The following is a 23,483-nucleotide window of genomic DNA, read 5'->3' on the forward strand; positions in this document are numbered from 1 at the left end:
TAGGTAACCTCCCTAGCTCTCAGTTTCTTCATTATTAAAATATGCACATTCAATCACACAATCTTAATGTTTCCATCAAGTTCAAAAATTCTATGTGGATACCAAAATGGTAAGTGTTACTATGGAAAATTCCTTTTTACTACTCTTAGAATCACTCAAACTCTGACAAATATGTGAATTCTTTCAAATTTTGAATTGGTACAGCTTTCGAAATAAACAATTTCTTTAACATGAGGGATATATATATAACAACCCCCTGTACACAACGAATAGATTTCAGGAAATGGAAGTGTTCACCACCCAGAAACTCCTTCTGTTTTTATCAGGGTGGCCTTTTTTGCTTCTTTTTTGGAGCTAAGAGAGAGAATAGATTTTTCCATTACAGAGCTTGACATTGAGAGGTTTATTAATTGATTATAATATTTAGAGTAAAAACTATCTTAGGTTTTAATTTTATTTTCACTTTTTACTAATGAGTTACCAGCAATTATTCCCTTATCTTTACTGAATCTTGAATCATCATTGGAAAAAGTGAATGTATTTTATACTAACATTTTTATTTTATATCTTTTATCATATTGATTCTATTGCTTTTAGAAGCAACATAGAAATATGGTTAGGTATGAAATGTTCAAACGTCAAACTGTCCCATTAAGGCCAAAACTTACAATTAATCTGCTGTGAAATTTCAGACAAATAATTAACTATTTACAACTCAGTTTTTCAGCAACTGTAAAATAGGAATATTAGTGATTGTGGTCATCTTTTGCTTTTTCATTTGATCATAGTATTTCTCACTTAGAGTTAATGTTCAATTTATAGAGTATACACCAAAAGATGCTTTGAAGAAATGATGAGCAAATTCACAGATCAATAAGCAAGTCCAGAGAATATTTGCAAAACAGTATACTTAAACCCAGATAAGTTGACAGCCTTATTCATGGTCATGCAAGTGTACTAGGAGATAGAAAGCCAAATACGTAACATTTCCCAACATTCACTACTCTACACTAACTTTTATCATTCACCACTCTATACTAACTTCTATCATTTACCACTCTACACTAACTTTTAGCCCTGAAAGGAACCTAAAACACTTATAAGAACTCACTGTGGTAATAAAATACAAGTTAATTTTTCAAGCTTTGTTATTGGTATTACCTTCTGCTCATGGAAAGATCTGCATGAAAGAGCTCAAACAATTGCCATCCACAATTTTATTTATGGAAAGAGACCACAGTGCAATAAGAGCTTGTGTACATATAAAAAACTGTGATTATAGTGGCTCACCACTATAACTTAATTATCTTATGAAGATTCAATAAAAGCGAGATTTCCCAATATGGGCTTTTTCGTAAGAGACCTGCAATCCCCCAGTATTACCTTCCTTTATCCTTGGACTGTGCATACTGTGACACACCATCCTTGTGATTATGTCAGTTTACATTGCAAAAGGGATTTTGCAGATGTAATTAAGGTTATTAGTTAGTTGACTTTGAGTTTAATCAAAATGGAAAGCATCAGGGTACAACTAATCACAGGAGCCCTTTGAAAGAAGAGTTTTCTTTGGCTGATGGCCAAAGGGAAAGTCAGAAAGAGACAAAGTAGAAGAGCTGAATGCATTCTTGCTGGTTTGAAGATAGAGAGGAAGCCAAATGTGAAAATATGCAAATAAATTAGAAGCTGAAAATAAACCCCTGCTGACCAGCAAGAAAAAGATACAATAGACCTTCAGCTTTAAGAACTGGATTTTGCTAGCAAATAGAGTGAGATTAGAAGTAGATTCTTTCTCAGATCCTTTAGATAAGAACCCTACCCAGTGAATACTTTGATTTGACCTTGTAAGGTCCTAAGACAGAACTTGGTCAAGTCCTCCAGACTTTTGAATTACAGATCTGTGAGCTAATAAATGGGTGTGTTTTAAGCTGCTTGTGTATGGTAATTTGTTACATAGCAATAGCACTAGAAAACTAATACAGATCCCTTGCACATCCAGGCACTTTCTGTGTTTCTGCTGTTCCACTTCATGCAGAAGTGGTGTTATGACCTCCAGCTGGTGCCCATAATATAAATATGGTGAGTGTCCCTTCATGATGTCCATACATACTGGCCAGAGTCCTTTTTTTATAAAGTCAAAGTTTGGACAGCATTCTTGGGGACCCAGAATCTTAGCAAGAGAACCTAAAAAATTCCTTCATTTTATGGTAGACACATGTACATTGACCCAGAAATTTCTGAGGTCAAATAAGCTATTCATGTCTACTTATTTTTTTTAGTGAACTTGGGGAACTTGGTTAACTTTTTTGAGACACATTTCTTTTATAAAATATGGTTAATACAATCTAAGTCATAATAATTTCTTGAGAATGTGTTGAACTGCGTAAAGTGCTCAGCACGGTCTCTGGCACACAAGTGAGGGGTCAGGGATGAATCTTTTTTCTTTTCTTCATATGTTCTTTTGTTCAACCAAGGAAATTGATAAACTACAATATGATAGGGACAACATTATAGGATGGCATGAAACTCACACACATCCCTCTTCCTATATGGTTTATAATAAAGTTAGAGAGGAGGACAATAACATCCTCACTTGTGTTTGTAATTACAAATTGTCACAAATGATATCAAGGAAAAATACAAGGAGCTATAAAGGAAGATAAATAGGGGGTCGAGAAAGGCTCCCTTCAGTATGTGATATCTGACTTGAAACCTACAGTATTGCAGTATTGAATGTGCAAAGAGCTGAGAGGTTGGGCAGTGTGCAATGAAGGGAGCTTCAGTGGCAACGGACAAAGCATGTGGAAAAACCCTGAGGGAAGAGGAAACACAGGACATCTGAAGCCCTGGAAGAGGGTCAGTAGGGCTGGAGAACTAAGAGAAAGAATGTTAGAAGCACTCCTACAAACAAAACTGTAAATGCTTCTCATTAGGTATAGTTTATTTAAAAAATAAAATGCAGATTTTTTCCCTAATGTCCTTTTCAACTCATATTATCTAAAATGTACTTCTATGATATTAAGAGTTAAGAGTTTCGAAGCAGGCTGTAAAATTATTCTTAAAGTTTTTTTAGGTAACATGTAAAACAATGTTTAGGGTGTGGGAGTCATAAAAAAGTCTAAGGTTGACTTGAAATTTTTAAAACAAAGAGCTGGAATTTTAAAAAGCAGCAGAAACTTCAACAGATGACATTAATGTGGGAGGAAGAGTAAATAATAAAGAAAAATACGACAAGATACATGGAGACTTAGATAATTTAAATGCTAAAAGATGAAAGTTAGTTCAAAATAGCTCTTAATCACAAAGTGACACATCTCTGCAAAAAGGAATATCAAACAATTGCATATCATTAAGTCAAAGGCAGTGAAAAGTGAAAGTATAAAGGTGATCTGTGTACATCATTAAATCTGAAAGATCAGTAATAAGATTTTTTTTAAGCTGTAACATTAAAAAGAAAGAGCAAGTATAATTAAGTAGGGTAGAAATAGTCAAAAGGATCACTGAACATCAATCACCTCAGTAATAAAAAAATACAGAGAAACTTAGAGAAAGAATGTCAGAAGTGATATTACCAATAAAATGATAAATGGTTTCTATAACAGTAGGTGTGATTTATTTAAAACTAAAACTTTACATATTTGCCTAAGTTTTGGAACTTTCTTAGAAATTATTTTCCAAGCTCTCATTTAATCTCAGACCAATGGATGAGTGGGTGGGTAAGGCAGTAAAGCCCTGACACTCATATATTTTGAAACCAGAATCATATATTTTTTTCATCTTTCACTAGCATGAACTGCCAAAGTCAAATTAGAGGCAGTTAAGTAATTGAAGGCTGTGTCTCTACCTACTCTGAGTGTCATTCATGCAATCAGCACCTAAAATCCTGGCTAGCATAATCCTCCAAAGGATGTCGAGGGAATACAGGGGAACAGTCCTACCCAGAGTTGATACACACTCTGTTCAGGCTGCCCTTCTGCAGTTTCTTTTCTCTTTTCTTAAAGTGATTTCAATAGTAACTTAATCTTACTTCATTTGTATAAATAAGAATTCACATTTAGTGTGTTCATGTATGTGTGTTTGAAGCTGTAACATTAAAAAGAAAGAGCAAGTATAATTAAATAGGGCAGAAAGTCTAAAGGATCACTGAACATCAATAATCTCAGTAATAGAAGAAAAAAATACGAAGAAACTAGACGAATGTCAGAAGTACTGACATTTGAGGAACTGAAATGAGAAGTCATTATATAAAAAAGACATTTGCACATGTATGTGTACAGCAGCACAATTCACAATTGCAAAGATGTGGACCAACCTAAATACCCATCCACTAATTAGTGGATAAAGAAAATGTGGTATGTATATGCTATGGAATGCAACTCAGCCATTAAAAGGAACAAAATAATGTATTTTGCAGCAACTTGGATGGATGGAGCTGGAGGCCATTATTCTAGGTGAAGTAACATGGAATGAAAAACCGAAACCCATATGTTCTCATTTATAAGTCGATGCTAAGCAATGAGTACACAAAGACATACAGAGTGATGTAATGAACTTTAGAGACTCAAAACCACTTATACCCCAACAGCTATTTAAATAAAAAATTTTTAAAATAACAAACAAGTGGAAAATAGAGATACATTCAGTAAGAACTTTTACACCTTCTTATTCTTGGGAGCTGGGGATTGATAACTGATCTCACTCTTAAATTATTCCAGAAGTTCTGAAGTAAGTCATGAGAATCAGATAGATTCAGATCAATGTATAGATTTCGTTAGGGATCAAGCTAAGTACAGTCTGAACTTAAACACGTGGGCTGATGTGCTTTCTAATCATGGCTCTCCCCGCCCTTAATTCTTACTGTCTTTGGCAGAACTGCATACTTCTGAGTCCTTGGAAAAAAGGCAGAGTGAGCAATATGAGCTCTTTCCTTCTGCCCTATCAGATGTAAGAAGAGTGAGCCAGAGATTCTGAGGCTGTATGTGTTTTTCCCAATTGAGGCTCCTTCGTATCTTGAAGGAATCTAAGATAAGTTCCTAGGTCACTCCCCAGAATTGAGGAGTAGTCCATGTTGGGACGTCCCAGGAACCCCAAGACAATGCAGTAAAGGCATTGCCACTTGACTGACTCTGACTCCAATTCCTGTGGCGTTCTTATTTTCTTTCTGATTTTTTGTTAATTTATTGACTCTTAATCTTTCTGTTACTCCCGAACAGCTTGTTAGGCTTACGTAAGTTTTTTTTTTTTTTAGATGTTGTCTTAGAGAGGGCAACATATATCCTTCACATAATCTGTTCTAATATAAGTTTTTTACCCCATTCTAGATAACTGTAGGAACTTATTACATGTAAGTACATTTGCATAGCTCCTGTTTATTGCAATCATTATTTTAATTCTACATGTACTATTACATTTTAGAGACATTATTATGATGTCCATAATCAATGTTAATTTGTATTTACCCAATATTGACATTTTATTTTTGCCTTTTATTCATTCCTTCATTTTCATGTTTTCACCTGGAGTCATTTTACATCTGCCTGAAAAACATTTAAACTTTTATGTTTGAGTAGATCCACTGGTAATAAACTGTATCAGTTTTTATTTACCCAGAAACACAGAGATTTGTTTCTGGGTGAATAAAATTATGTTTATTATGTTATCAATTATGTTTCAGCACTTTAAATATGACATGTAATTGTCTTCTGGCTCTTACTATTCCTGTTAAGTTAGATCATCTTCCTTTTGTGCTTGTTGTTATATATATATAATATATATAATGATATGTATTCACCACCATAGTATCATAGAGCATAGTTTCACAGCCTTCAAATTCCTCTTGCTGTAAGGTTTCATTCCTCTCTCCTTCCTAGCATCTGACAATCACTGATCTTTCCACTGTCTCCAGAGTTTTGCCTTTTCCAAAGTGTCATTTAGTGGAAATTATACAGTATGTAGCCTTTTCAAATTTGCTTCTTTCATTTAATACTATATATTTAATATTTCTCCATGTCTTTTGTGGTTTTACAACTCTATTTTTAGTGATGAATAATATCCCTATATCTGGATATATCACAGCTTATTTATCCATTTACTTACTAAAGAAGATCTCAATTCCTTCTAAGTTTTGGCAATTATAAGTAAAGCTGCTATAAACTATAAACATCCTTCTGTAGATTTTTCTGTGAACATAAGTTTTAAACTCCTTTGGGTAAATACAAAAGAGTGAGATCCTCTTTTTAAAAAAAGTATTTGCATGTGAGTATGGTATGTGTGTGTCTTTAGTATCATATCTTAGGTTGTCAATAATTTTACTATGGGATTAAGTAAAGTTTTCTTTATATTTATCCCTTTGTATTAGTTTGTAGTACTTCTTGAATCCTGACCTGACAGTTTTGGAGAATTCTTACTTATTATTCTTTGTCAACATTCATTTCTTTAAATGTGGTTCAGGCCTTTTATACTTTGCCTTAAATGTCTTTTACACTTTGGGCCCCTTTTTTCTCTCCATTCTTCAGCCTATATATATCCTACTGACCTATTTGTTATGTTTCTAACCTTTCCTTCTGCTTTTTCAAATCTGCAATTAAACTCATATATGAAGTTTTAAACTCAGACATTTGTTTTCTTTTTCGATAATCCATTTAATTATTTTAAGCCTCCATCTAATTAGTGAAATTTCCATGTTGAAATTTCCATGTTCATTTATTCTCTTGAACATATGTATCATCATTATTTTAAAGGATTCTGTCTTCTAAACTCATTACCTAGGTCACCTGTGGGTCTACTTCTATTTTTAATGTTTTGTTCTGTGTGTGTATGTGAGTGTGTATGTGATATGAATAACACATTTTAACTGAATGTTTAACATTATGTACAAAAAATTCTAGTTTCTAAATGTGTAATTACTTTCAAGAGAGAGTTTCTCCTATTCTCTGGGTGAGGAAAGATCACACCTTAACTTAGAAAGAGCTGAAACTGATTTGTGAATTGAGCTAAATTGTGCAAAAGGTCCACTGCCTTCCTCCTTCCTCTATACCATGTTCTATTGAGCTCACTGTCTCCAGACAAAAATAAAACTTAAAATTATAGAATGTTAGATATGGGGTATACTTCAGAGATCATTAACTGAATGATTTTATATTTACAGTGGGAGAAGTGCCAAGATAATGTAAATGGTTTGCTAAGATTTCGCATAGATATGCAATGTAAATTCCAGAACTGAAATCCAATTACCCCATACCTCAATTCACTGTTCTCACATCTCCTCAAGTGATACACTTTGTACTCTCCAGGTACACTTGCCAAGATTTCATTGCCTAATTCAGAAATCAACTCCAGTGTTTATAAGCTGACACATAATTTATTAGAGGTTTATATTCCAGCTCACAAAATTACTAGAGGTCTGGAGATCGAGGCTGAGAAAACGCTCAGGGTCTAAGAAAGGCCACAGGAAGTCTGGGCAGCATCATCTGCCAGAGCAGCCTGGCCGGGGCACATGGCTGGTGCTGCCAATAGTGTGTCTTCTGGATCCTGCTGGATGCTGCCAAAGTGAGTAATCTCAGAACTTTTATTTGTCTTTTCCTCATTCACTTGCAATTTAAAGTTCTGGGTAAAAGCATCTTAGTAGGCAAGGTGTGGTCACGTGACTCTTTCACAGCCATCCAGGGTGAAGAGTAAGTCACATTGAGGATGGAAACCTGACTCTTATAATAATAACAAAAAAAAAATGTCTATACCATGGGTTTAGTATGGAGTACAGAGATCTTTCTGTGAAGAGATCTCTGTAAAAGGGTTAAAAAATTAGACAATAAATAGGACCTCTGTATGCCTTATTTTTCTTATCTGTAAAATAGAGATAATAACTTTTGCCTTTTCCTAATTCACAGAAGTATTGGGAAGACCTTAGAAGTCATATAAAGTAAATGAGATTTATAAGCATAGTTTTTTGGTGTATACCACTATAAGATAATAGCAATCTAACTAAAATGAATAAAGTTATCATCTTTTTTTTTCTTCTAGCTATCTTACCTATCAATTAAAAGTGGATTCTTTGGCAAAATCAGCAAAATTTCATGAAAATTGGAGTGATACATTCAAGTAACTGTAAGTTGATTTTTAAAATATATTCAATACACACAAACTCCGTAGTCTATGGTCAAACTGGAAAATTATCTGTAGCTGAATGAGGTCCATATTCTTAGTTTTATTTGAAGCCCTGTATCCACAATCTTTTTCATTATTTAAAGAGGAAACATATAAATTTCTGGATTTCATTTTGCTCTATCTAGTAAGAAAGTTTAGTTTCCAGGCCATCATCCTTAAACTCATTTTATGGTTGTCCATCATAAATGTGTCTGGGTGACCAATTACAAAGCAGAGTAGCCCTCTGTGGTGATGGGGTATGTATTGGATAAGAGGCTCTATTCATCCTGTAGACAGTCTCAGTAAGGAGCTCAGTGGGTAATTGAGTACTAGGCTAAACTCTCTTTTTCTCCATCAGGTGTTTGCTGTGTCTAGACTGACATTCATCAGTGTCATTGTGAATTAAAGTCGCAATACTATTAATATACGTGGCTTAATAGTTACTTTTAAGATTCTCAGATTTAAATCTATCTTAATTCAAAATATTCACATATAAAAACACAGACACAGGCTAGGTGAGGTGACTCACACCTGTAATCCTAGCACTTTGGGAGGCTGAGATGTGTGGATCACCTTAGGTTAGGAGTTCAAGACCAGCTTGGTCAACATAGTGAAACCTCATCTCTACTAAAAATACAAAAATTAGCTGGGCATGGTGACGCACGCCTGTAATCTCAGCTACTTGGGAGGCTGAGGCGGGAGAATAGTTTGGACCTGGGAGGCGTAGGCTGCAATGAGCCAAGATCATGCTACTGCAACCCAGCCTGGGTGACAGAGCAAGACTCCATCTCAAAAAACAAAGAACAAACAAAAAAAACCATAGTCACAAATAATATAATTCTAGTCTAGGTCAAAGGTTTTCTTTGTATTTAACCAATCTATGATGACTATTAAAATGATAGTATGATAAGTAAGTCCATCTTCTAAAATGCCATTAGTACAATAAAACAGAAGGTAACTTTACATACATTATTAAAAATCAGCAATTCTAAAAATAATAATTTACAAGTTCTGCAAGAGCGTTTTATCATATTTCAATAGGTGAATTTACATACATATGCCTATGGTAGCAGCAGGAAGTCATAGATGACAAGCAGTGAAAGTTATGAATCTTTCTCCTTTTAATGATATCTTATAATGTTGTGCTGCAGAAAAGAAAATCGAAATAATGGAATGATAATTTATTTTTGTAGGCAACAAAAGTTTTTGTGTAAAAATTTTCAAGAACAAACCAAAAGCTGTCACCTCAAAATTATTCTAAAATGAGAAGCAAATAATTAGTCACTCTGTTCTTTGCATAATGAGCGTCATTAAAGTAACAAAAAGGCCCAGTGATATGATGAAATCCATATATTAATAATAACTTGTTTAATATTTGACGTTATGCTGGCAGACTAATGCATTTATGATTATTAAAACATTAAAACATTTCTACCACATTTCATGAACAAGATGAATAAAATTATTGATAGATTTCATTTGTTATAATAAAATACTGCTAATACCTTGATTTTATTTAAGAAACTCAATAGGAAACAATAACTGGAAAAATTGGTTGAATGTGAGAGAGGGTGTTTTGGGAATTGTGGAGCCTGCTTTATTTTAATAAATTTGATGGTAATCTAATCTGTTACATAGTGTATATTTTAGAATACACAACATAATAATATTATATACTATATAATATACACTATATAACACATGTGTACAAAGTTTGAAAGTTAAAGAGGTACTCACAAAACAACAAAAGCCAAAAACAAAAACTACAGGCATTATTACTACAAATATGTGATTAAGTAGACAAGAACTTTGAATTTGTCTTCTAAGCCTCCCTGCATTGGGTATACTAGATCCTACACTTCTCATTGGATAATCATTTGAAGCTAGAATGACACTTACCTTTCTAAATATGCAAAACCAATTTGAGAAAAATTATTCTAAAATTATTAAAGTTTAAGGTTCAAAATGGCTTAAGTAAATAAATTCAATTCTGAAAATTTCTATTTGTATTAAAGACCAGATGTATTTCTAACGTTTCAGGAAAAGAACTAACTAAACTTTAAGAAAAGCCTCCAAAAGCCTAAAATGTATCATTGGCCCTAAATGCAGCTTAATGCACATATAATGCCAAGTAATGTCTTATTTCTCCATTATAAATGAAATTACTTTATGGGTAAACATATTTGATGATTTCATGAAGATGTTTGACTGAAAGTTGTCACTATGTCTCCCTTCAGCTCAGGTAAAATATTTAAAAAAAAAATTTCCACAATATCTGTCAGATGGCAAGAACATCATGTCATCAGCCAGAGAGGATATCTTAGTTGCTGCTTCTAGTCATTACTTTTCATACATCTTGCAATGTTTTGGGGATTATGCTCTAAAGCATTCTGGAACCTCATAGATCTATAAGATCTCGTGAATTTCCTTGTTGAAGTTTTTCATATTCATACAGGGTAAAGAAGTTGTGCTGAGTTTTCTTAGGTGTACTAACAGTGTGAATCTTTGCAGAGGATCACATGCTAGATATCAGCGATCCTCAGGCAAAGAGAATTGTGAGAGTAACTTGTCTGGAGATCAAGCAGCCAGTGTTCAGGATCTGATAACAGACCATGACTGATCTTGCAGAGCACCTGCTTTGTATCTCAAGGGGTTTCCTGTCTTTCATACTTTTTGACTAAACAGTCAATGGAACATTGGAAAGACGGAAATGTATTTCAAACCCTGCAGAAAAACTAAGACACATTTTTTTATTATTATTATTCTGGTAACTGATTTTTACATGTAGAGAATGTTCATGGGTCTGGGTGGGGAATGATGTGAAAAGAATGATATTCTGAAATTAATCTCATGTTAGGGATATAATGAGAAATCTGGGAATTGAGAATTATGGAGATACACACTAGAGCTAGGGTGGTTCACAACACTGAAAATAAATATTTAAAGTGCAGGTTTTCTTTGGATGTATAAGACACAAGTTAGTAATTTTTTCATATTGTGTTTTTACTTGAGGTAAGAATGTACACTCTTAGTACATATAATATAATAATTGAATTAACTTGACCATAACAAAATTTACAATATTTGTATATTTCTCAAACATCAATTTCTCAAATTACATGCCAGTTATACCAAATTTTTGGTATAATTTCCTAATTATGCCAAATTGGAGTAAAAGAAACCTAGATATATTTGACAATCAATGATGACATTGGGGCAGTGGTTGGAGTCTGATATACAAGCAATAATCTGGGATTGAGAGATCAGCTTAGCTCTGTTTATTAACTTTGTTTTAGATCAGTCCCTAAGCCAACATAAGTTTTGTTATCTGTCCAGAAAAGAGAATTTGTATCTGGTTGGGTTAATATGATTATCAAGTAAATTGACATACATTTTAACTGAAAACTATCTTATGATTTTTTCTTATATAACAATGAATAATGAACTTTGAAAACACCATAATCAAGTAGGTATGAACATTGTTTAACTATTTCCATTCATCAATATGATTAAAATTTACTTAAAATTCTTAATCTCCTGAAATTTGACTGCTTTCAGATTTTTGAGGCTTAGACATCTTCTCTTTCAATTTGATTAAACACACATTTATTGAGCACTTTCTAAGTACAGAGCCTGAATTAAATATAAAGGAGAGAGAGAAGATTCTTCTTATTCAAAAGAGATCTGGAGATAAGAGAACCTGAAACCCACACAGATAATTTCCATAAAAAGATAATTAAAGTATAATGATACTAGGTTTCATTTATTGTATATTTAGGGCTGGGAAAATACCTAACTGCACTTAAATTTATTACATAATTGATTCTTTGCAGTAAATCTGTGCTAGAGGTATGATTACGGGCATACTTTCTTTTATTGCATTTTGCATTATTGTGCTTTGCTTTATCATGCTTCATAGGCATTATTTTTATTTACAAATTGATGGTTTGTGACAACATGGTGTGCATCGAGTCTATGGGATTCATTTTTCTAATAGCATGTGCTCACTTTGTGTCTCTCTGTCACATTTTGGTAATTCAAACCTTTTCATTATTATTGCATCTGTTATAAATTATGTGATCAGTGATTTTGTATGTTACTATTACATCAAAGTAGTAGTCACACCATGAACCACCTCCATAGAAGATGTCAAACTTAATCAATCAATAAATGTGTGTGTTCTGACTGCTCTACTGACCAGCTGTTACTTCATATCTCTCCATCTCCTTGGGCCTCTCTGCCTCATGAGACACAATAACCTTGAAATTAGGCCAATCAATAACCCTACAATGGCTTTGAAGTGTTCAAATGAAAAAGAGTTGCTCATTTCTCACATTAAATCAAAACTATAAATAACTAAAATTAATAAGCAAGACATGTCAAAAGGTGAGACAAACTGAAACCTAGGTCTCTTTCCCAAAGAGTTGACCCAGTTGTGAATGCAAAGCAAAAATTTTTGAACGAAATTAAAAGTGCTAATCCAGTGAGCACACAAATGATTTAAAAAAACAGCTTTATTGCTGATATGGAGAGAGTTTTGGTGGTTTGAGTAAGATCAGCCCACCTACAACATTCCTTTAAGCCAAAGCCTATTCAGAGCAAAGCCCTAACACTCTTCCATACTGTGAAGGCTGAGAGAGGAGAAAAAGCTTTAGGGGAAAAGTTGGAAACTAGCAGAGGTTTGTTGCTGAGGCTTAAGGGAGGAAGCCATCTCAATAACATAAAAGTGTAAGGTGGGGCAGCAGGTGAGGTAGCAAGTGCTGATGTAGAAGCTGATGCAAGTTATCCAGAAGATTTCAGTAAGATCACTGATGAAGGTGGCTATGCTAAACCACAGATTTTCAGTGCAGAGAAAAAAACCTTATTTTGGAAAAAGATGTCATGTAGGACTTTCATTGCTCAAGAAGAAAAGTCAATGACTGGCTGCAAGAATTCAAAGGACAGGTTGACTCTCTTGTTAAGGACTAATACAGCTGGTGACTTTAAGTTGAAACCAATCCTCAATGACCACTCTGAAAATCCTAGGGTCCTTAAAGAATTAAGCTAAATCCACGTTGTCTGGGCTCTACAAAAACGACACAGCCTGGACAATAGCACATTTTTTTACAGCATGGTTTACTGAATATTTTAAGCCTACAGTTGAGACCTACCACCCAGAACAAAATATTCAGAATATTTTGAAATATTTCTGTTCATTGACAGCGCATCTGGTCACCCAAGATCTCTTATGGAGGTGAATGAAGAGATTAATTTTGTTTCATGCCTGCTAATACAACATCCACTCTGCTGCTCATGGATCTAGGGATGATTTTGACTTTCAACTCTTATAATTTAAGAAACACATTTTTAAAACTATAGGTGTCATAAAGAGTGATTCCTCTGATGATTCTGGTCAAAGTAAATTGAAAACCTTTGGAAAGGATTCACAATTTTAGATGCCATTAAGAACATTTGTGTTTCATGCCTTGGGATAAAAATAACCTATATTAATAGGAGTTTGGAATAAATTTATTCCAATGTTTGTGGATGACTTTAAGGGTTTCAAGACTTCAGTGAAGAAAGTAACTGTATATGTGGTAGAAAAAGCAAGTGAACTAGAATTAGAAGTGGAGCTCAAAGATGTGACTGAAACACTGTAATCTCATGATCTAACTTTCGTGGACGGGGACCTGCTTCCTATGGATAACCAAAGAAAGAGATTTCGTGAGATGGAATTTATTCTTGGTGAAGATGCTGTGGACATTGTTGCAATTACAACAAATAATTCAGGATATTACATCAACTTAGTTGACAAAACTGCAGCAGCGTTTGAGAGGATTGACTATTTTTAAAAGAAGTTCTACTGTAACTAAAATGCTATCAAACAGCATCACATGCTACAGAGGAGTCTTTTGTAAAAGAAACAGTCAATTGAGGAGGCAAACTTCATTGTTGTCTTATTTTAAAAAATTGTCACAGCCACCACAACCTTTAGCAAACACCTCCCTGACTAGTCAGTAGCCATTAATATTGAGGCAAGACCTGTACCAGCTAAAAGACTGTGACTCCCTGAAGGCTCAGATGACCATTAGCATTTTTTGCATAAAGATATTTTTAATCAAAGTATTTGTGTTATTTTCTCAGACATAATCTTGCCGCACACTTAATAGACTGCAGTAATAGGGCAAACAACTTTTATTTGCGTTGGAAAACCAAGAAATTCATGTGATTCACCTTACTGTGATATTTGCTTTGTTGCAGTGGTGTGGAACTGAATCCTCAATACCTCTGGGTATGTCTGTAACTTCACATTCCATGAAAAGAAACTAATGGACATAGATGATAAACTAAATTGTTAAAGATTTGCCAAGCTGGTATGATTAATTATTATGACTGGTTATAATAGCTAGTTAGTGGCAGGACCTGGATCCAATTTCCAGTGTGACTGCATGATTGTTTCAGGAACAAACAATTTGAAAGTTCAGAGGGTGGGGTTTCAAAACCATGTCAGGAAAAATTTGAGGAGTTGACAAATGAGGCTTACCCCTTAAAGAAAAATAAGAAAGACAACTATGTATAAGGGTGGAATTTTAAGCTTGAAAAAGTGTATAAGAAGAGGCACTGGGTAGCAGACAAATAACCTTATAGACGTAAAAACCACAAGCTGTTTAGTGCTGCTGGATGATAAAGTGGGCAGCCTCGAGTGGTTAAAAAAAAATACAAGACTGCTAAAGCCCCTCATAGAGGCTGGATGTGCCTGTTAGGAGGCTTCAGTGGTAGCTTGAGGGCAATGATGACCTTAAACAGATTTTATATGAGAAAAGGGACAGTTGTATTTGATATTTAGCTAGTTTGCTGGCTATTTTAGGGAGGTTGACTTCAAGGACAAGGAGATTGGAGTTAAGGAGGCTCACTAGAAATATTTTGAAGTTAACTAGTCAATACATGACTGGGTTAAAAAATAAATAAATAAAAAAGAAGCCGTGAAAAAATAAGTTTGTGAAATACAAAGTCAAATCAGTAGGATTGGGTGCTTGCTGTGGGAGGGTGCACAGCAGGGAGAGGAAAGAGCTGTTATACCTCCCAGTTTCATGCTTGCATTACTAAGGGCTGTGCCTCAAAAGGGATAGGAAATACAGTGGAGAGCTGAGTTTGTGGGGCCAGCACCATGGCAGTTGTTTCAAAGCTGATTAGATATAGAAATATAAGCCTTGGAAGAACTATCTGAACAGGGATCATTGGCAATTGGGAGCCAGTGGCATAAGGATATTTACTATAACCATGAGAGTCAGTGAGAGAACTCATGAGCAACTTGGGATAATGGAACTAAGAATCTGCTTTCCAGGTATAATGACATCAAAGCAATTTGAATATGGTTTGGCTGTGCCCCCTCCCAAATCTCATCTTGAATTGTAGCTCCCACAATTCCCATGTGTCGGGAGGAACCCAGTGGGAGGTAATTGAATCATGGGGGTGTGGTTCTCATGATAGTGAATAAGTCTCATGAGATCTGATAGTTTCATAAAGAGGAGTTCCCCTGCACACATTCTCTCTTCCCTGCCACCATGTAAGATGTGACTTACTTCTCCTTGCCTTCTGCTGTGATTGTGAGGTCTCCTCAGCCAAGTGACTGTGAGTCCATTGAACCTCTTTCTCTTTGTAAGTTACCCAGTCTCCGGAATGTCTTTATGAGCAGCATAATAAATGGACTAATACAAATACCGATTAATTCAGCACACTAAATCTGTTTCCCTTCCCACACCCAAACACTAGGAAACATGAAACCATGTGCACTGTCAGAATGTATTCTGGCCATCGCCTACTTTGGAATCACCTGGCCACTTGTTGAAAATGATAGTCCCTTTGTCCTTCTCCAGGAATAATAAATTAAAATCCTCCGAAAATAGGGAGCAAGAACATGCATTTTCACACAACTCTCCTGGTGGTTGCTTATTACAAACCTAAGAAGTATGTACGTTAGCCAGTGTTTCCAAATATTAATGAATCTACAAGTTACCTGATTGTCATGTTAAAATGCACAGTCAGATTGCATAGGTCTGAGGAAAGCCTGATCCTCTACATTTCTATTAAACTTTTTGAAATTGTCAAAAACCAATGGTCTAGGCACACGTTGATAAGCAAGACCTCAGGACATGTGATGCCATTTCAGATTGGAGGTCATCAGGTACAAAATATCAGTGTATTTGGGTTATAATTATTATTTCCTCATTAGTATTATTTTTACTATTACCATAAAGGATATTATGGCTTCCACTCAATGAATTTCTTTTGGAGCATCATCCCTATCTTTTTGAGTTTGTTTCTAACTCTGTAGCCACAATTTAAAAGAAAAATAAATCACCTGAATAATATTGCTGGCTTAAAAATTTAATCATTTTTATTTAGTTAATAATTGTACAAAACCCTTCAAAACTTGAAATATGCAATATAAATACCCAAGGAGGGAAAATGGTAGGCTACTTTACATATGTATTTGACCACAGACCTTTCTAGATGAGACATCTATTAAAATCTCAAGAAAACATATTTTGGGAATATTGTCTAAAGCCACACTTGAGCTGACTGGAGCAGTTTTTTGCATGTTGTTTCCTGTAATACACCTATACTTAAGCTATTGTAAACCAGTTTCTATAAAGTGTTAGAAAGTTGCTTACCTCTTCTGAATTTCACTTTTGTCATCTGTAAAACTGGCATATTAGTTCCTATCTCAAAACATTGCCAGGATTCAGCTAGGTAATCCAAATAAACACGTGGCATTTTGCCAGCGCATTGTAAGCATTCAATAAGTGCTACCTTATAACAATTGTAAATTTAACCGCTCAATTTACTACAGTTTTTACTGATGAGATCTGAAGTTGTAGGCCATACCTGCATATTATATTGTTCTCCATTTCATTCTCTTTCTTTCTTTTGTTTCATTTTTGGAAACAGGGTTTCACTATGTTACCCAGGCTGGATTCAAACTCCTGGGCTCCAGCAATCCCCTCACCCCACCGTAAAACAAGTAGGTGGGATTACAGACACAGGCCACCATCACCAGCTTTATTTCTTATTTATTTATTTTTTAAATTAACAAATTTAAAAATTGTATATTTTAGAAAATAAAATGTATTCATGTTGTTTTGAAATATGTATACATTATGAAATGGTTAAAACAAGCTAATTAATATACTAATTACTTCATATGTTATTTTTTTTGTGGTGAGACTACTTAAAACATACTCTTACAGCCTTTTCAAGAATACAACACATTGTTACCCACTGTCGTCACCATGTTGTACAACAGATCTCTCAAACTTATTTCCCTTCTAATTGAAATGTTGTATCCTTTGGCCATCATATATTGGTGCTTCTTGTAATTGGAATAGAAACAGAAAACAAATTATTTCTCTTTAAGAACCCTGTTTGAGCCTGTAATCCCAGCACTTTGGGAGGCCGAGGCGGGTGGATCACGAGGTCAAGAGATCGAGACCATCCTGGTCAACATGGTGAAACCCCGTCTCTACTAATACAAAAAATTAGTTGGGCATGGTGGCGCGTGCCTGTAATACCAGCTACTCGGGAGGCTGAGGCAGGAGAATTGCCTGAACCCAGGAGGCGGAGGTTGCGGTGAGCCGAGATTGCGCCATTGCACTCCAGCCTGGGTAATGAGCGAAACTCCGTCTCAAAAAAAAAAAAAAAAAAAAAGAACCCTGTTTGAATCCATACGATGGTTTGGGCCAACTACTCCCTTGCCTGCATTCCAAGTGGTATTCCCAACTCTAAGTGCTAATATGGGTTCTTGTTTTCACTAACATTATTTTTACTTCTCTCTGTTCATTTGTATTTGTTGGGTTGTTGCTTATATTTATTTTATTGAAACAAAAGTTAATTTAGTTAAATTAATTTGAAAATTAACAGGAATAATGAATCCAGGAATGATTTTAGACTTCGGTATTTACTCATCACTTAAAAAGTGATTAGTAAATGTAAATGAGTAAGTACCTTTCCAAATAATCACACAAACATCTTACCTCTTGAAAATAAAATTTCATACTGAACTTATACAAAAATATTTTGTGTAACTACAATTTCTGATTTTTGGCATTGTCAAATACAAAAAGTACTTGAATTATATTACATTTAATTTGAGTCTTTGTTTGTAGCTATTACACTATAATTGGGAGAACCATTAGAATATAATTCCAGTGAGATATGATATGGCTTAGATTAGGGTTTTAGATGTAAAGATGAAGTGAAGTGAACCAATTTCAGTCTCAAGTCCTCAGGATGTTTTTCTGATAAATTCAATCTGAGGTAAGGAAAAGAGGAAATCCAGGATTTTTTCTGTTTTACTTGAATAACTTGATGGGCTTTTGTGCCTCTTACTGAGAGGAAATGACTAGGAAAGAAATATTTTGGGTAGGGGTTGAATAGAGTTATTTTTGGCATTGTTAGTTTTGAATTGCCCAATAAACACCCCCATGAACATGTCAAATAAACAGAGGAATGTTGGAGTCTGGTGTTCCAAGCTAAGTTAGGGCTTGAAATTCAGCTTTTGGAGTCACTGGTATCCAGATGACATGTAGTGCCACAAGTTTGAAAAAAGTCATTTCATGAGACTTTGTTCATTTAAAATAGAAGGGGTCTCAGAACAAGACCCTATGTGAGTGTTCTCCAAAAATATAGGCTGATCCTCAGAAAAGGTGCCTGCAAAGATATTGGAAAACCAGAGCCAATAGAATACATAAGACAAATTTTACAATATCTAGAAAGTATAGTGTGATAAAAGTGAGACCACAAAATATTTCAAGGAGAATGAGGTCAATCAAATTTGAACAGAAAGGTGAAAGACAACTAGATATGACCACATTTGTGTCATCGGTGGTCTTAAGCGAAGGTGTTTCATTGGAAGCTTTGAGAATAAATTGTGTTTGGAGAAGCATGCAGAGAAAATGTGAGGTGAGTGAGTGGAGATAACAATAAAAGACACATTTTCAAGAAATTTAAGAGTGGATGTGAGTTTGTAAGGAAACCAGATAAAGTACAGAATGCCAAGTTAAATTTGAATTTCAAATAATCAATACATACATTTTATTTTATTTTATTTTTTGGTATAAGTATGTCCCATGTGTATTGCTCTATTTTTACTTGCTAAATCTGGCAACCTTAAGTTAGAGATGATTTTGTTTTCTTACGATTGGAAATAATAACATGCATACTGTTTTTAGAAGATCTTGTAGGGAGAGAGAATGATGAAAATGTAGATGTATTTGCAGAATTTGGATGTTTCAAATAATTATATTGAATGAGACCCAGAGCACAGGAGGTAAGGTCAGCTTTGAGAAAAAAAATGGGGCATTTCTCACATAATAACTGAAAGTAAAGCCAAATACGTAATCAGATGCATAAAGACAGGACATTTGAGTGAAGGAAAGATGAGAAAGTGTCTATTTAAATCCTTTCTTTTTAACTTAAATATGACCAAAGACATCCTTAACCTTGTCTAAATAATAACATTAAATCACTAGTGTGTTGTTTGTTTATAAAATTGAAAATATTAAATAAATGTATAATGTTTATTTGACCAATTAGGTAAATACAGCTGGCCATTGCAATGACATCGAACAATTCTATATCTACTTAATCATCTCTTTAAAGTCTTGCTCATGTTTAAGACTGCCTATATTTAGTAGATTCATTTTACTTTGCTGTCTGTTTTATTATTAGATGGTTATACTTGAATTATACAAAAAGGCTAGGCACAGTGGCTGACACCTGCAATCCCAGAACTTTGGGAGGCTGAGGTGGGTGGATCACTTGAGCTCAGGAGTTCAAGACCAACCTGGACAACATGACAAAACCTTGTCTCTACTAAAAATACAAAAATTAGCTGGGTGTGGTAGGTGCCTGTGGTCCCAGCTCCTTGGGAGGCTGAGGTGGGAGAATGGCTTGAACCCAGGAGCCGGAGGTTGCAATGATCTGAGATCACATCACTATCCTCTAGCCTAGGTGACAGAGTGAGACCCTGTCTCAAAAATAAAATAAAATAAATTGTACAAAAATATTTTTAAGTGTTTTCCATTACATATTAATTTTAATGCATTTAGCTTGTCAACATAGCACACTAGGGTCTTTGTGAATAATATACAAATATCCTGTATATTATAATGAGGTATTCGTAGGCATAAATAAAATCAATAGCTAATGTTTACTGTCAATATTATATATATGTATACATATATATTACCTACATATGTATCTATATTTTGTCTATGCACTATTGTATGTGTATATATATTATCTACATATATATTGTCTATCATGTGTGTGTGTGTGTGTGTGTGTGTGTGTGTGTGTGTGTATGATATACAAAATAACAGAATAACCATCACATGTGAAACAGGTCCATTTAAGTATGCAGAGGCTAAGGAAATTCAAGTAGATAGTATTTAATGCAGGGAAGAAAACCTGTTTGCTTTGACTAAACATGGAGTTTACCAAGTTCTGACACATGGCTAGTACCTTCTTTTTAAGTCAGAGGAATCTCATTGTTTACTTGTATGGTGTCAAACAGATCTATGTTTGAATTCTAACTCCAAAATTTATTTTTGTGTAACTTTAGGGAGGTAATATCTTTGAACTTAAGTTTTCTATTCTGTGCAACAAGGATTAAAACACCTATATGAGCCTAATTTGAGGATTATAAAATAGCAAAGGTAGAGCCAAACAATGTGTCTGGTACATAAATTGACCGAGTACCAACTACAGCAACTGCTAATCAGAGCCAGCTATGGGCAGCTATTGCAGTAGGCACTGCATATATGTTAATTTAATCCTTGACTAAACTGCTACACTAGTTCTATGTGAATGGAGACTGCCACTTTGGCCAACATTTCCCTGGCTCATATTTAAAAAATAAGTTGTTGAATGAAGTGATTAAAATGATCAAACTTGTAAAGGAACATTGTAATCAGTATTGCACAGATGGGGAAACCAAACGAGTTAAGTGTGAATAAATTCACCCAGCCATGGAGTGATGGAGCAACAATCTGAAAACAAGCATAGCTCACTCCATGTTCATGGTAATCACTGCCATGCTAGTAACTCTGCAAGTAACAGAATATAGAGTTACCTGTTAAAGAAAAAAATATTTACTAGATCATACAGTACTTTACCTCTAGTAACAATGAAAGTTAAAGAAGAACAGTTCTATGAATGTACAACTTGCCATTCTTAATGCACATACAATGTTCCCTTTTTTTTTTTTTTTTTTTTTTTTTTGAGATAGTCTTGCTATGTCACCCAGGCTGAGATGTGCAATGGTGCAATGGCGGCTCACTGCAACCTCCACCTCCCAGGTTCAAGGGATTCTCCTGCCTCAGCCTCCCAAGTAGCTGGGCCTTCAAGCACCTGCCACCACGCCCGGCTAATTTTTGTATTTTTAGTAGAGAGGGGATTTCACTGTGTTGGCCAGGCTGCTCTTGAACTCCTGACATTGTGATCTTCCCACCTAGGCCTCCTAAAGTGCTGGGATTATAGGTGTGAGCCACTGGGTCCAGCCACAATGTTCTCTTTTAAACGAACAATGTTCTCAAACATATTTCCAGTTAGTGAACATTCTTTTGCTCAGGGGTGGGGGAAATTGAGCACTGGGAGATATTGATATTGATAAACTAGGAGATCATCTGTCCCCAACTAAGACAAATAGGATATTAAGGCCCTTGTATTTTTTTATTTTTTATTTCTGTGACATTTTGAATTATACTATAAACTTTACCTTATCCAGGAATTGTCAGAAAATGTGTTTAGAGGTCCAGAAAGGGACATTCAGTTAGTTTAGTTCTGAGAAATATGAATGAACTGGCTTACTCTGAGAAGCTTGTCTGTATTTTGGTTACCTTATTACCATACTGTTTATGAACTGCATCCTGGTGAGAACAAGAAGTCCCAGGGCCATATTTTCACTTGCCCAGCCAACCCCAGGGCCTATTTTTTGTCCCAACTTGCTACAATAACATGAGAGATAGCGTAGTATAACAAAAAGCATATAAGCTGTGGAGTCATACAGAGGAGAGTACCACGTTAATTATTTTTATATTGATAACAGGAAGAAAGTTTTAAAGCTTATAGAATTTTCTTGCCTTTAGTACACAGTCAAATAGGAAATAAAAAACCAGAATTTGTCTGTTTGGCTTTCTATTAATGTATTTATTCAGCCATTGGAAAAGAGCGACGTAGAATATACTAGAATTTAGCATTTATTATGAAACATTTGTTTCATCAGCTCTTTGCAGAGACTGGAAGGATATTGTCACAGAGAAAATATACTGTGATTACATATAACTGGTCATCAACCAGCAATGCCATTCCACAGGTACGTCAGGTATAGTTATTTTTGTTATTCTTAGAAGACATTTTTAAATATCTTATATAGATGCAACTCTGTTAAGGAAAGAAGAAAATTAATGAGGTCATTTAGCCAATAGGCTATTTAGAAATCAGTTGATTACTAATTGACAACTTTGCAGTTGTTTGATTGAGTTTAACTGATCATATTTAAGGTAAACTCTTGAAAGGCAATCCCCGTTTATTACCATGCTGACTTGTATGCTGAGACCTAGTTAGAGTACAAAATATAGAATCAAACTTGATGGAATTGCCTACTTGACTGAATTTTGCTGTGATTTTGGACCATTCTTAACCTTTAAGAATGTACTATAAGATTGTAACAAAATGATTAGTGGCATAGTCATTTTGTCAGGACAAAATGGTCAATAAATTAATCTCATAGTGAATATTTACTGACTGATTGACTTAAGCTTAACATTGTGAAGAAGACAATGTTTACTTCACAAACATTGTGAAGTAAAACAATAAGTTTTACTTCAATTCCTCACAAAGATCGCCAGAGAAGAAAACAAGAGACCCAAGAGTTTTGTCTAACTTCTACAAACTTGTTGTGTGATCTTGGTCCGGTCATTTATCTTTACAGGTTCTCCATGTTGTCAGTAATTAAATATCAACCTGTGATATGACAATCATAGTTCTTTAAGGTTCTAATATTCTGTGAGACTCTAGAAATGATATCATGGTTATGGGAAAGAAAATTATAAGCACTAATTCATTGAGTGTTTAATATATGTCAGCATTGTATTATATCCTTTCCATAAATGATAACATTTAGTCTGCACAAAAGTCACTAGATGTAAGAATTGTTGGTTTTCTCAAGATAAGAAAACTAAATTTTAAAAACCTTTAGTAATTGAACAAAACTTTAGTTAGTAAATGCCGAAACTGAGGCTACAGGCATTTCTTCTCTCACAAATTCTGTGTTCCTTTCCTTCTCTCCTACAGCCCTTTTT

The sequence above is a fragment of the Aotus nancymaae genome, unplaced genomic scaffold (genome assembly GCF_030222135.1).
Source record: "Aotus nancymaae isolate 86718 unplaced genomic scaffold, 86718_ANA_hifiasm-v0.15.2.pri h1tg000006l, whole genome shotgun sequence".
NCBI classification, from domain to species: domain Eukaryota; kingdom Metazoa; phylum Chordata; class Mammalia; order Primates; family Aotidae; genus Aotus; species Aotus nancymaae.